This window comes from Eschrichtius robustus, chromosome 21, assembly GCF_028021215.1.
Source record: "Eschrichtius robustus isolate mEscRob2 chromosome 21, mEscRob2.pri, whole genome shotgun sequence".
In the NCBI taxonomy this organism is placed as follows: Eukaryota; Metazoa; Chordata; class Mammalia; order Artiodactyla; family Eschrichtiidae; genus Eschrichtius; species Eschrichtius robustus.
The window spans coordinates 14,939,964-14,954,368 of record NC_090844.1 but is presented as its reverse complement, the minus strand read 5'-3'; the positions used below and the strand labels follow the sequence as shown (position 1 = coordinate 14,954,368).

The following is a 14,405-nucleotide window of genomic DNA, read 5'->3' as shown; positions in this document are numbered from 1 at the left end:
CACTGACAAATTCAACTTCAACAGCGTTTGCATTTGTCTTAGTCTATAGTACGAGTAGACGATTGATTTGTGTACTGGCCCCCATCACTGTGGATGACTTGTAAGAAACATTAGAAATTGGCTCCTCCTCCACCTCTCCCTCCACCCCTTGGATCCTTGTACGCTTCAGAGTACGGTCTAAAAACGTAGGCGCTTTTGGAGAGGATTTGAACATTAAGATATGGCTCCGTGATTTTCAACAGAAAGACCGCAAACAGCGCTAGAGCACGAGAAGTATTTAAACTAGATCACATTCTAAAGTTGGAGGGCTACAAATTACAAGTCGTCCAGACTAGTCCGCAGAGACTGTTCGTGCTTCCGCCCTGCAACAACCCGGCAGGCGACACGTCGCGACGAATTTCAGCTGCAGAAGAGGAAGAGCATCACCTGCAGTTCGAGGCGTGGGAAACACGGCCGGAGGGGGCTTGCGAGAAAGCCAGCCGGAGAGGTGCGCGCCGCGGGGGCCGCCCCGGCGCCGAGTGCGAGGAACGCCAGCGCTCGGCGGAGCCCGGGAGACGCGGCGGGGTGGAGAGGGCCAGACGCTTCACTGTTGGGACCGCAGCGGCCGCAGAGACCGCTGCGGCAGGAGAGCCGGCCGAGCTTCCGAGCTCGCGGCCGCTACTGTCTAGGAGGCGGACCCCGCGGGAGAATCCCATCCAGGCGGCGGGGTGGGGGCTAGGCGGGGCGCTGACGTCACCTCCCCTCCCCCACCTCCTCCAGGCGGGAGGGAGTGGGGAAAGAGGCAGTGATCCGCCGCAGCTCCCGGCCGCAACTCCTAAACTCGGCGGCTCGCTGCCCGGACAAGTCCTGACAAACTTGGTTTCTCTTCGGCCCTCTCTCTAGCCCTCGCGCACTCTGATTTCGCCTCCTTTTGCTGCTCAAGTCTCCCCCAGGACGGAAGCCTCCGGAGATGCGGCCACCTGGGCGGCGCGGGAGGATCGCACTCTCGTTGGCGACATGCTGAAGATCGGAGGGAAGCAAAGTTGGTACTTCATACACGGCTTGTAACAAATATCCAAATCGCGTGGCGATTACGGAGCTGCCGGGACTTTAAAGCAGAGCACCGAGGACTCGGCTGGACGGGTGAGTTCTTTCTTGAGTGCAAGTCTTTCCGTATTTAAGTTTAAACGTTAATGAAATTGCGTGGGGTGTTTGACTAGTACAGGGAAGCGTGTGCATCCTACCGGCTTTCCGCTCGGCGAGCTGCACACCCGCCCTGGCTGTGCTTGACTCGGGAATGAAAGATCAGTACGCATAGGTTTTGGAATTCATAAAATACTTACAAAGCACTGTTCAAAAGAACTTGAAAAGCTATGCTGTTTGTGCATTATTTCGAATGTAACTTATAGAAATGGTGCCCAGGGAGGGCGCATTGGGTGCCGCGTGATCTGCAGTGGCGCAGCGCCCTCTAGTACGGACACCCGGCAAAGCGCGCGCTCTCTGCGGGGTTCCGCACGGACCGCGAACTTGGACCTGTCGGGCGCTCTTGGGACGTGGACGTGAGGTCCGTCGCCGTCACCCTAGCCTTCACTTACCACCCACTCCGGCCCATTCTATATCTAATATACAAATACCAGCTTGGGTGGACTTGCAGAGGCAGTGCTGGCGGAAAGGTTTTTTTGTTTTCGGGAACCCATCCCCCTTATTTTCTAGAGCCTTTGGGTACTGGGTTAGCGAGGATCGACTATTGAGAGGACAAACGTGGAGCTTGTACTACATTTCTTGTTCATGTGAAGGTAATTAGCTGGTAGCAAAAAGGCATCTCTGTTTCGTTCCGTTGGGGCTAAAGGATCAGTAAAAACGTGGCAGCACCGGACTCTGAAATCTCCATCTCTGGCTCTCGGCTGTTCCTCTGGCGACGAAGTGCAACTTCTTTCAGGCAATTAGGTTTTCAGTGGACCTGGCAAACCGGGATTCCCAAACAGATGTTTTAGTCCAAGTAAGCGTTATTAGTTATTAGTGAATAGTAATTTTCTCCAGGAATTCTTTTGTGTCATTTAAAAAATCTTGTGATTTTACGTTATGGGATGGTGTCTTTCTACCTTTTACTGTTCTTCTCCTCTCCCGCCCCCCGCATCCCGCCCCAACAAACTGTTGGCGTTCGTGTGTGATTGTGTTTTGTTTAGAGTTAGAATTCGGCAAGGGGCACAAACGAGTTGAGCTTGGAGACCAGGTAACCTACTTTCGAGGTGTTCCATGTATGAAACTGACCTGTAACTCCAGGAGCGCTTTGCCGTGGCGAAGTGTTTGAAGGATGATGTTTCCTGGGTGTGTGAATTTGTGTGTATTCTAAATAACGCGCAGGGAATACGCCACATACTCTTAGTGCTACGAATCAGCACACTCATTCTGCAGGCATTATTTTTCCTTCCCAGCCATGACCTTCTAGACACATTCCCCCCCCCCCCCAATCACCTTCTTTGAGATGGCGTAAGAGGAGACTGCATTAACTTTAAAATAAGAAAATTCTCTCTTTAACCCTAGACTCCTTCACCCCCATTTGCCTCGTAGATACTCCAGCAGCCCCCTCCACCGGTTCCAGGGAAATCATCTCTCTTTGTCCTCACAGCGTTAACGTATTCGAGCTGCACAAACTTTCCGAGGTCAAGTCCGCCCTCTTCTCCGGGCTGTTTCCCAACGCCCGGGAGCACTCCGGGCTGCGCTGAGCCGGCGCCTGGAGCCCTGCCCGCGCTGAGGACCGGCTCACAGCCCCGCGAAGCCCGGACTGCGAGCTCGGGTGTGGGGGGAGTTCCCCGAGTGGGCTGTCTGGACGCCCGGGGTTTCCCCTTCTCCCTGCGGAACTTGTAGTTTCACGTTAGACTGCATTCACAGCCTGCGGGGTGTACTTAACGCGTGGGAAAGCGCTCGAGACGGCACCGCTGCCTTTTGTCCCGCAGACCTGGGAGTCCGGGGTGTCCGCTGGCGGAGGCGGGAGCTGGGGTTCGTAACCACGGCTGGGGAGGTTCCGGGGTGTAACCAGCTCTGCGCAAAGAGGTCGCGAAGGAAGCGTTTTCACTTTCTCGGGATTTTAGTGTAGATTGAAAAAGGAAGTAGGTTCCGATCTAACTGCATTCCTTTTGAGACCTTTTGGAAGATTTTATTCCACCAAGCAATTGCAGACCTACAGCCAAGGCATTCAAATTCAGATTTAGGAATTCCCTGAAGGTTCTCGTGAATCTAAAGGGGGAGGCGTGGGAAGCTTTTTCTTTAGTCCTTAGCTCTTTTTCATTTTTTTTTTTTTTAGCTAAGTTAATGTTACCCCTTTCCTAGCAGGGAGCATTCCCTGTTAATTACCTGCACAAATCTGTGTGCTGGCCATAACTAACCTCGGCACTAGAGTGGGCCCCAATCTGTTCCTCGCGGTGTCGCTAGGTCGTCCTGGGCACTCACTGGTCTCCTGGAAAGGAGTTGGCTGCTGTAGCTGCTGGGAGATCCCTGACCCTTGGCGGGGCGTCATAGCCCGGACCCCGCGGACTGGGAGTCCGGCTGCCGGGGAAAGTCGGGTCGAGTTTCTAAGCGGGAGAAAAGAGCGCCGGCGCGAGCGGGCGTGGCTGCGAGCGGAGGGATATATCCCGCGCCTGGTGCGTGAGGCGCCGGGTGCGTGAGACGCCCGGGATGCCCCGGCCGGGTTTGGAGTGGGGCTCGAGGGCAGCGGGGCGCTGCTTCCGAAGGGGGCGCGAGGAAAGCGAGGGCGGGCGGGCCGCAGATACCATGCGGCCGTGCGGAGCCAGTGAGGCCCCGGGCCGACCCGGACCCTGCTCGGGGGCGCACTGAGGCGGCGAGGTGCGCGCCCCCGAGAGCGCCGCCGCCGCTTCGGGCTAACTTTGCTGTAAGTTTGAAGGAAACCAGTTGGGGCTTGAGGGCGGTGGGCGAGGGGCGCAGTGGCGCGCTCGGTGCCATTGCGCGGCCGGGCCGAAGCCGTATGTGCCCGCGGGACGAGCAACTTGCTGCTGCCGGGTGGCGGGCTTCCGGCTCGTTGGGAGCTTGCCCCTTACTGTCCAGCCCAGGACCGAGCGCCCCCCGGCGCTCTGGGGACGGGATGGAAAGAAAGAGACCCGCCGGACGGTGGTGGTGCCGAGGCGCCTGCCCACTTGGAAAGTTCAGGGCAGGCCCTGGATTCGGGTGGGTGGGGGGAGGCGGATGGGCGGGAGCGGATAAGGCACGACGTGACCCGAATGGTAATTACCGACCCGACTGCTGCTGCGAGCGGGCGGCGGCCCCGGCTGCACCGGCTCTGGCCCCGGAGCCATTGCTGGAAATCAAAGCGGCAGCCGCGGCGCTGGGTTCCCGGCGGCCTCGGGGCAAGAACTTCCGCCTCGCCCGGAGCTCGGAAGTTTCACACGCGCGTTCCACTTTCTTCTCTCCGGTAACACGCGTGCCTGTTAAAGACTTATCTGATCTCGCTCCGCGGCTAATTTCTTGCGATTTGTGAGATATTCACAGCGTAGGTGTGATGAAAGGAGAGGCCGACTGCTAAGGGATGGGATCTTTGAAATGGAGTCACCGAGTTCTTTTAGATGTTTTGTGCCCTGAAGGAGTGCTGCCCTGAGGTTTGAGTTGTAACTGGTTGAATGTAGTTAAGCATAGGTGAGATTGATAAATATCGGGGCTAAACATTTGCAACTGTGCTATCCGTTTGTTTCTTTTTTGGAAGAGAAACTTGTAAGATCTTTTAAAGAAACTTCTAAGATCTTTTTTTTTAAAGAGATTCTGGTTCTTCAGTGCTTTTTCTTTAAGTGCTTTTCTCTAGGAAGCTAACTTTCTCTTGTCTCTAAGAATTTTTTTGTTCCCACTGATGTGAATTGCGGGGCTTTGAAAACAAGGACGCAATTGTATGCGTTAGGAAAGTAAACTCATAAATATTTTCTGTGCAGTTAGAGGTTTTTTTTTTCTTCATGTGTCTGAACTATGATTTCATTAAATAGCTTTTGTTAAGCAACTGCTATTTACAGTGACTGACATCGGAAAAGATTTAAAAGGCAAATGATCTTCAGTTATTTATATATCTTTCACAAAAGCGGATTCTTGAGGCGTCATACATTCAGAGATAGGTTTCAATAGTTTAAGATAGCTGCACGTGTTAAAACTAGGTGATGGTGATGTTTTTTTCATATTACTCTTAGCGTTGTGGTTATCCAGCACATCCGGTTACTGCGGTTACTCATAAAGTGTGTTTCTCCAGGTATATAGGTTAATTCTGATGTTTGGCTTTGTGTTTTAGGACAGCTCTCTGGTTCCACAAGTGGAATTATTATCCCCCCTTCTTTACTATATACTTAAGCTTTAAGATGGGTGTAAAAGTGCTTAAAACATTACATAATTTTTAAAAACAACAATGAACATAACTCAATTATGTCAAACATGGCATTTAACACGTTCATAGTAGGGTTTGATTTGAATAAAGTGTGCATTTGTGTACCCATTACTTGAAAAATGAATATCTTAAATGAACCAAATTCTTTGTCACTCTGAAAAGAAGTGAAATTCTTAGAGGACTTCATAAAATCTTTCAGGCCACCTGCATATCTATTCATTTGTATCTTTTAATTAGTCACTAGAAGTACACCTAGTGGGTTTGCACCATGTTAGTAGACCATTTAAATCCATGTTATGGTCAGGTGCCAAAAGAGGAATCTAAAAATTATATGCAAACTAATACTGTTTTCCTCCCCCTGATCCCATGCCTTCCTAGTGTATGTCTTTAGACTTAGCTCTCGAGTCGTCTCCGAAGTAGTCATTTCTTTGAATGCTAGAAGTGAAAGGGATGTTACAGATTATTTTAACTCCCTTAACAAGTCTACTGCCACCTGTTTTCCATCCAAGTTTTGCTGTTTTTACATAGAATCAATAAACTAAATCAAATTTAATGCATTATTGTTGCATTAAATGTTGTCTCTGTGGCCTAATTTGTGGCCTAAAGGACCTGATTTAATAACAGGAAGCCATAAGGCCAGGTGTCTGTTTAATCTTTATGAGTGGGAAACTGCAGCAGGTAAGCTTTCTTTTGACCAGATTATATAGTTGATGAAACCAAACTGTCTTTTTGTCTCACCTAATTGTTTAATTTGCAAGTGTTAGTTTGTCCTTAGGCACTGGTAAGGAGTTTTTGAAATGAGCGATGCAGGTAATTCATTTAACCAAGAGCAGAAAGTTGTGTTTTTTCTCTCCTCATGTCTGGGAGGAACTTTTAATTTCAAAAATGTATTCAATCAGATGAGGAATCTGTATATTTCACATAATAAAGTTTTTTTAAAAATGATCTTTTCCTTAAGTCCCAGATTTAAATATATTACCAAAATTCTTGCTTAATTCCAAAGGTTTATTATATATGTGGAGATAAATCTATAATTAAATGTCTTCTATAGACCACTTAGGAAAGTAGGTGATTATTTAATTCTTATCTTCATAGAATATTCAAGCATGATGCTTCATAGTAAGCTCTGCAGTAGGGACACTGATCTGGCATCGCCTGTAGCCACTTTGGAAGCATTTTGAGGTGGTTGATGACCTCTTTCTGAGCTGCTGGAAATTAGAGCCTTCTGCAGGGCACCCATCAGCAGCGTTGTTACTGGCCTAGTGGTTGCACCTGGATTCTCTGTTAAGTTTACAGCGATGGATGTATTGTTTTCCTATGTTATCCCTCCTTATCCCCCGCCCCATCCCACCCTTCAGTCCTGCCTTCCATTCTCCATTGCTAATCCTCATCCGTCTGTCCATTCATGCACCCAACAACTGTCGATCTCCTCTGTGCCAAACACTGGGCCAGATGCAATAAACAGTGGTGAGCAAAGCAGGGTTCCTGCTCTCAAGGAGCTTACAGTCCGGCAGGGGAGAAGGACAAGTAAACAGTTATCTCCAGTGTGGTAAGAGAGATCCATCTGGTGGGTCAGGGTAGTTCATCATAGCACCTCAGTGAGCTAGGTGGATATTAGGATAGGGTGAGGTCTGAGGGAAGCGTGAATCAGGAGGCAATGATTCACGGAGAGGAAATACACGTAAAGCAAGTTGTAGAAACCCTTGGTTGTGACTTGATTTGTGGTTTGATGAATGGTGAGAAAGAAAGACCTGAGCACACCATGTTATCTTTCAGAAGAGGGTTGGTTGGTTTATCATCAGTGTTTCTTTAATCCTTCTTTCACGTGGCTTATGGCATGCCTTTTTTTCTTTGTGTAGGGAAAACAGAAAATCTATGACCTGGGCTCACCTTGGCTTATAAAGATAGAGAAGATAACTTTTATGGAGGTTAAGAAGAGAGGAAAGAAAGAAATGTTGAAGAGAAAGGTGAAAATAACGAAACTGTGTGTGATGAGTAAAGGGCAGGAAAATATAAAATTGCCATGTTTGCGTCTTTTCGAAGAGAAAGGTGGCGATGCTGCAAGTTTAGAGCCTCCGCCACTAGGTGGTGTCATGGGCTCAGGACAGCTTGGTTTCAAGCCTGTGGGAAGGACACCTTTTTGGTTTGAAATAGAAGTAATGTGGAAGATTAAATTGGGAAAGTAGGTAGAGGTCAGATTGTCAGAGATCTTTAATACAAGATTAAGATGGATGTACTTAATCCGAAGGATAAGGGGAAACACTGAATATTTCAAACTATGGAGTGACATTACAAAGAAGTTTTAATGAGACTAATTTCATTGCAGTATGTAGGTTAAATAGTATGGGGGCAAGGAAGCAGGAATACCAAAAGGCGGTTCACATGCTGTGCCTGAACAAATACAAATATGAACTAAGTGGCAGCAGCAGAAATGGAAGAGGAGCAGTTTTGAGAAATTGAGAAATAAAGAAATGTCAAGTCTAGATGACTTTTAAGATATGGAGGTTTGAGAGTTAAGATAAAAAGTCATAGAAATCCTGAATTTCTGGAGTGTGTGTGTGTGTGTGTGTATGTGTGTGTGTGTACAAAGAGAGAGAGGAAAAGGAGGTGGAGAAAGAATGTGTATCTGTGGAGGGTAGGAAGCTGTAAAGATTTTAGTCCAGTCTCTAGTTTTTCAAATAAAGAAATGGAATCCAAGGATTAATTAACTTCCTTGAAGTCACACAAATAATTAGTGACAAAGCCTGGGCTAGATCACAGGTTTTATGACTTCCAGCTGCTTTTTTATTTGATTTCTTAGATTGCAAACTTGGTGATTTGGGAAGTGGCGAAACTCTTCAAGGACGTAGGAAATTACTATGTATTTTCAGTGGAATAGCTATTGTTTTGCAGTGGGAAGTGGGTGAAGACACTGTATAACTTAAGTCTGAAGGTATCTCGAGGGGGTGTTCCATGGCCCTTGATGGAGGTTAGGGGGGAATGCAGGCTTCTGCGGTGATCCTTTATGATAAGGGCAGAGGGGATGATGTCTTTAAGGGTAACAATATGTGTGTGTGTGAAAAGAGTTGAAAGAAATTTGTAGTGACAAACTGGAAGGTGAAAGAGTTGGTGTAGCATATAAAAGGGTATTGGAGAGAATCAGGAAAGTTTAGTGTTGTCCATCCTTTACACATTCTGTGTGGATCACCTCTTTGTTTTAGGCAGTTTGTGACAGTATGAAGGACACATATGGGGGAGGAGGGTGAGTAGTGTCAAATGGGAGATTGTCAGGGAGGCTGAGTACTGAGAAAAGGGCATTAATTTTGACATTCGCCTTTGACACCAGAAGAAGCTGCTTCTGTTGCCTGGGTGGATCTGAGGTCGCGTGGAACAGTTGAGGGTAGAAACAGTGTCTTTAGTGGAGGGAGTTCTAAGGAAGTCAAGGTAGCACTGAGAAACTGCTTTTTTCAAACTCTTTGCAAACATAAGAGAGAAATAGGCTGTTAGCTTGAAGGAAGTGCAGGTTTGAATGAAGGTTATTTTCAGTGGGGAAGAACCTGTGTGTATTTGTGGACTGCTGAAGGCGGCGGCAGCGAGGGGGCACTTGAGTGTGAGGGACGATTTGGGGAAGAGCTGCAGGAGAGGCAGAGTTTTATGGCATCAAGGGTGTCTTTATTTGTAGCTTGGGTGGGTCGCATCTCTTCGGAGATGCGGGAGGAAGAGAGAGGAGGGGAAGAGAACATTTTAAGGAGAGGAAGTGGGGGGAGTCTGTACCACGACTTCTACTTACTTACTATACATGGAACGTTCACTTTCCTGATCCCGTATTTAGTGAAAGGCCGAGGTTTGTACCTAAAATACAAAAGGGAGCATCATAATTTGATCCATAATGAAAACTGTACTAATTTGGGAGTGGAAGAGTGGCCAGTGTTAATGACTGCCAAAACATCATTTAAATGATTTCTGTTTGCAGAGAAAAATATATTAGGTGAAATGCTCTTATATCACAAGAGGGTAAACAGTCTGTTTATTGAGCTTCTCTGTGGGCAAAGTTTGCCCTGGAGTGTGGGTGAGGAGAAAGTGGTTGGCGGGATGGGTCATAACAGAGAGTGGTCATGTTTTGGAGCGCTGAAAGAGGAGAGACCAGTGCAGGGATGCCTAGTCTAGCCAGAAATGTACACAGAGCCCTTGTTCGTTGGTCTTGTCTTTTATGTCACAATAAAACAACAACTAGAAACAGTCATCTTCAAACTACCCACAGACAAGTTTTATAGGTTCGTTGAGTAGGTAAATTACATACTAGAGTTTATACGGAGGCTATTTAAAAATTAGGAAGTCTGTTTAACTTAAGGGCAAGGAAACTTCCAAAAAATTATTTCGAATTGATGAAATCATGTAAATGCTGAAGCTTTTAGGTTCTGGAAGAGAATTATGTGCCGAGGAGAGGGATTTGCAGTGTGTACTGTCAGTATGAATAGTTTGAAGACTGGTCTCAGTTAAATTGGAATCAGTTGTTGATCATTTGAAGGCAGTATTTAAATTAAGTCATTGCTGGAGTAATCAGACTTACTGCAGCTCCAATTAAAGCTAACTGCATACAGAGTTAGCAGAAGTAGTTAAATGATATATACCAAGCCTGAGCCTGGTGTTCAATTCTGGGTTCATAGTGCCACCCACCCCCATTTTTACTGAAAAAATGTATTAAGATGGCTTAAAAAGATTTAGTATGTACCCAGAAATAAACAAGATCTACCCATTAATTTTTTGGTGTTAAGAATGAAAGCTTTTAAAAGTACTGTCTACAGCTATTATAATTTATTAGAAAAATGCAAGGTTTTTTTCTGTTGTAAATGTCACCTGGAAGCTGTGAATTGGTTATAGCTGAGTAACAAGCAGGCTTTCTAAGACAGACACAATACTCTTTTTTGACTCCTGTTAAGTGATTTTAGAGGTCATTAAACGTTTATTTAATATACAATATTTTTAAAAAGCAGGAGCCATTTACATTTCATATTGTCTTTTAACAACTTTGTGGCAATTCTCTTTGGAAACATAGTCTTCTCCCTCACTATTCAGACATCTCTAGGAAGTACTTTTAAAATGTGATGCTATTCAAACCGAACATTAAGCTCTAAATTTCAGTAATAAGTTCAATTCTAGTGACGCTCTCACTGATGTGGATACAAAATGGGAGTATGATGAGGGAAAACGCAAAATGCTTGAATATTTTTGTGTATTTTTATTATCATATGTGGAATGGAGAGTCTGATACTGTTTCCCTCTTGGATAGAGGGCTGGAATGACTAATGGCGTGTGTAAGAGTTGCGACTCTAAATAATAAACATATATTTAATAGAATGTATGCATTGTGTAATGCAGTGTCCCACCTAAGGCCCTGTCTCAAGCATCTGAAACATCCGAACCTTCAGGTTTAGATCTAAATGTTTGAACTTATGCAGCTGTGTTCTCAGCACGGGGCTGTGTTCTGTTGTGTGAAGCCTGTGCGGTCACAGAATTGATTGGAACACTTTACATGAAAGTCTCGCAAATGAAGAAACATGAGCATATTAATATCTGACTTCTACCAGAAAAATGATCTTTCTCTCTTATTTATGGAGTTTCAGAAATCTGTACTAAAGATATTTAAGCTTTGGACCTGAGGCCCTTTTCCCTAAAGGCTAAACTAAGTAAACATTCTTTGTTTTCACTTTGGAAAATGCACAGAAGAAATCCTGGATTACTGTAAGTTCAAGTAGTGTGATCACCTTCTAAATATCAAAGTGTAGCCTTTGGCTAAAATGGTTTTTGGAGTTTAATTTTCATAAGCGTGAGCACTAGGTAATAATGTACTTTTTTAGATGAAATGGTGTTAGTATCTTTTTAGGATTTGTGTGTGTGTGTGTGTGTGTGTGTGTGTGTGTGTGTGTGTGTTTTTCCCCTGCTTTACTGTTCGTTTTGCATAGAGTAACAGCCATAATTTTTCTGGCATTTTAAGGTGAAACGTGAATTCACAGTTCTCGGGTACATTACTGTAAGGTTAACAGGATCTCCTAGAAAGTGGATTTTTTTTCTGATCAAAAGACTTGCATTTAATAATTTAATTACAACGGCATTCTGTTAGCCAAGTTTGCAGAGTAAATTCAGGGTTTTAAGAGGTCTCAGTTATGAATGTGGTCGAAAAAGTTTATTCCAGCTGTGATGTGTCCCGTGAGAAGAACCGTGCGTGGTGGGTGAGTTGTGAAGGGTGAGCCAGGTGTTTGGGGATCCAGCTGTGAGAGAGAAGTGGGTGGTGGCAGAGGTTGCAGGTGCTGCTGAGGGATCGTCGTTGAGATGCCGTGGGGAGGGAACAGCTGCAATGGTTTGGCATGTTGAGCCTTCTCCTTGCGCCCTGGGGGTGAAGGGCGTGCCCAGGGCACCAGCGGTGGTGGGAGTAGCATGGCACCAGCCAGTATTAATGGGTCATTTTCAAGGTCTCATGTTAGGCTGCAAATGTTCAGAAAGATTGGTTTGCTTACCATTGTCATTGTCACACCACTGTTTCTTGCTTCTGCCCCAGTGGCTGCTCTCTCTCCCTTGCTGGTTCCTCTCGCCTTCTGTCTTCTAGATCTTGGGGAGTAGCACGGCTCTGTCCTTGGTTTTTGTTTCTTGTCTCTCTGCTCTCTCCGTGGGTGATATTTAGTTTTGTGGTTTTAAATGTAGCGTCTTCCATATTCTGACAACTCTCAAGTTTCTCTCTCCAGGGTGGACCTTTCCCACACATCTAACTGCTCACTTGAAGTCATTACTTCATTACTTGGCATTTCTACCTTAACATGTCTAAAGCTGAACCCTCGATCGTACTCCCTAAAATCCGTTCCTCCCTCAGTGCAGGCTTCCCTCTCTTGGAACCTGACAGCTCAGTTCTTGCTCAGCACGTGATCTCTGGAATCTTCTTTGATGCCTCTCTCTTTCTCTCCTTCCGCCTCTGCCCTCCAGTTCATCAGCTGGTCCTGAAGTAGATCCAAAATGTCACCCTCCTCCCCACCCCCACCAGGACCATTGAGGCTGAGCCACCGCAGTCTCTCACCCTTGCTGTTGCAGTACCTTCTAACTGGTCTCCCTCCAGCTTTTGCCCTGGCCGCCCTCCCTTCTCTTGTCCACCCCGGTACCAGAGCAGCCCTTTCATTTTAGGTTCGAACATGTCACTCCCCTGTTCTCGTTTTATTTGTAGTAACATCCAACGTCCTTTACCCTTCATCCATGAGGCCATACTGATCAAAACAAAGGATAAAGACATTAGGAGAGAATAGACAAATCTCCCTTACAGAAGAACTCTAAATGATTTATGTAACATAACTCTCCACCCGTAAGTGTGGACTGCACGTAGCGACTTCTTCCAAAGGGCACAGTAGGGGAAGGGGGCAGCAAGTACCCCGCTGCGGAGAAACCCGACAAGCACTGCTTCAACCCAGTGAACAGGGTCAGCATCAGCATCGATGTGATGTGATGAAAATGGCACTTTACCCCGCGCTCTTCCTCCCCTCAACGCATAGCCCCAGTCTAATCATGCGGAAAAACATCAGACAGATTCCAGTTGAGGGACGTTCTGCAAAATACCTGACCAGTACTTCTCAAAACTGTCAAGGTTATTAAAAACAGGACAAATCAGAGAAACTGTTACAGTCCAGAGGAGCCTAAGAGAATATGATGACTGAATGTAATGTGGTTGTCTTGGCTGGTATCCTGGGATGGGAAAAGGGCATTGGGACTTAGTGAATTACAGTGTATCTATATTATTTCATTAGTTGTGACAAATGTACCATAGTAAGGTGAGATGTTAACAGTAGGGGAAACTGTCTTTAGAGTTTCAGAAAAATTACAAAAGAATTTTAAAATGAAAAGCTTATCTAAAAAAAGGCTCTCCTTTATTGCTCTCCCCTCACCCACTGTGCCAGGCCACAACGGTCTTTCTCCTTGTGGCTCCTCTAACTAGTACTTCTCTACTGGAGATGACTGAGCTTCAGGGGCCATTTGTACTGTCTGGAGACATTTTTAGTTGGGGTTGTGGGGAAGAGAGGCTACAGGCTTTTAGTTGGGTGGAGACCAGGAATAATACTAAATGATGCCTAGGACAGCTCTCCACCCCACACACCCCCTCCCCCAGCCAAGAATCATCTGCCCCAAATGTCAGTAGTTTTGAGGTTGAGAAACTCTTGTCCTTTTTCAGGGTCTCTCTTTCCCTCCATGTTTCTGACTGCAGTCTCCATTTCTTTCTGCTTTATTTTTCTCCTTAGCACTAATCATCAGCATCTGATAGACTCTTTGTTTCCTTGTTTGTCTCTCACCAGGAAATGTATCTTCCATGAGGATTTGTTAGTAGTTTGGTTCCCTTTTGTATTCCCAGCATGTAGAACTGTTCCTGACATGTGGTAGGCTCTCATGAAATGGGTGTTGAATGAAGCAAATGACCAAAGACGTGAATTAATGATAAAGAGAACATATATATACACTCAAAATTCAAATAGTAGAGAAAAGTGAAAATGTGAACATTCCCCCAGCTGCCTGTCCTTCAGAAGTTACCACCGTTAACAGTTTACTTCTTATCTGTCCAGAATTTTTGGGTTCATTTTTAAGCACATCCGTGAACTATGCATATAATTTATCTCCCCTCCCTTTTTGCAAACATAAATGGGATCAGTTTAGTTTTTCCGCTTAATGTATCTGGACATCTTTACATGTTAGTGTATAGAGTGCTCTCTTATTTTTTTAATTACCGCATAATATTTTATATGTAGAGTTAAGCAAAAATATTTTAATTGCTTGCAGTAGAATCCTGGTTTAATACTTTGTTGTAAGCTGGATACTAGTAACATTATGTTTCCTAAAACAGAAAGTGCTTGTGCAACATCATCTTTTTAATGCTTCTTTAAGACATTTTCTTTACGTTTTATCCCTGGTTTGTAAATGCCTCAGTACCGGGATCTTTGCCTTTTAAAATAGTCTTCAACTCCATGTACCTAGCACAGTCTGTCTGCTAGCAGGTTCTTAATACCTGTAGGTTGAATTCAGTCATGAATCAGAGTTTTCACTTGTT

At 45.6% G+C, this 14,405-nt stretch overlaps 1 protein-coding gene across 4 annotated transcripts in view; it reads left to right on the top strand.

The window, feature by feature from the left end:
• Positions 1 to 801: 801 nt before the first annotated feature.
• The window catches only part of FAT1 (FAT atypical cadherin 1), a 122,121-nt gene continuing 108,517 nt past the window's right edge, over positions 802 to 14,405 (top strand). For 2 of the 4 annotated variants that reach the window (XM_068531955.1, XM_068531953.1), the window contains exon 1: positions 803 to 1,122. The gene's annotated coding sequence lies outside the window, so the exon portion shown is untranslated. Of the gene's footprint in view, positions 1,123 to 3,651; positions 3,869 to 14,405 lie in introns of those variants that run through there. The other 2 variants (XM_068531956.1, XM_068531954.1) reach the window with 2 other exon arrangements.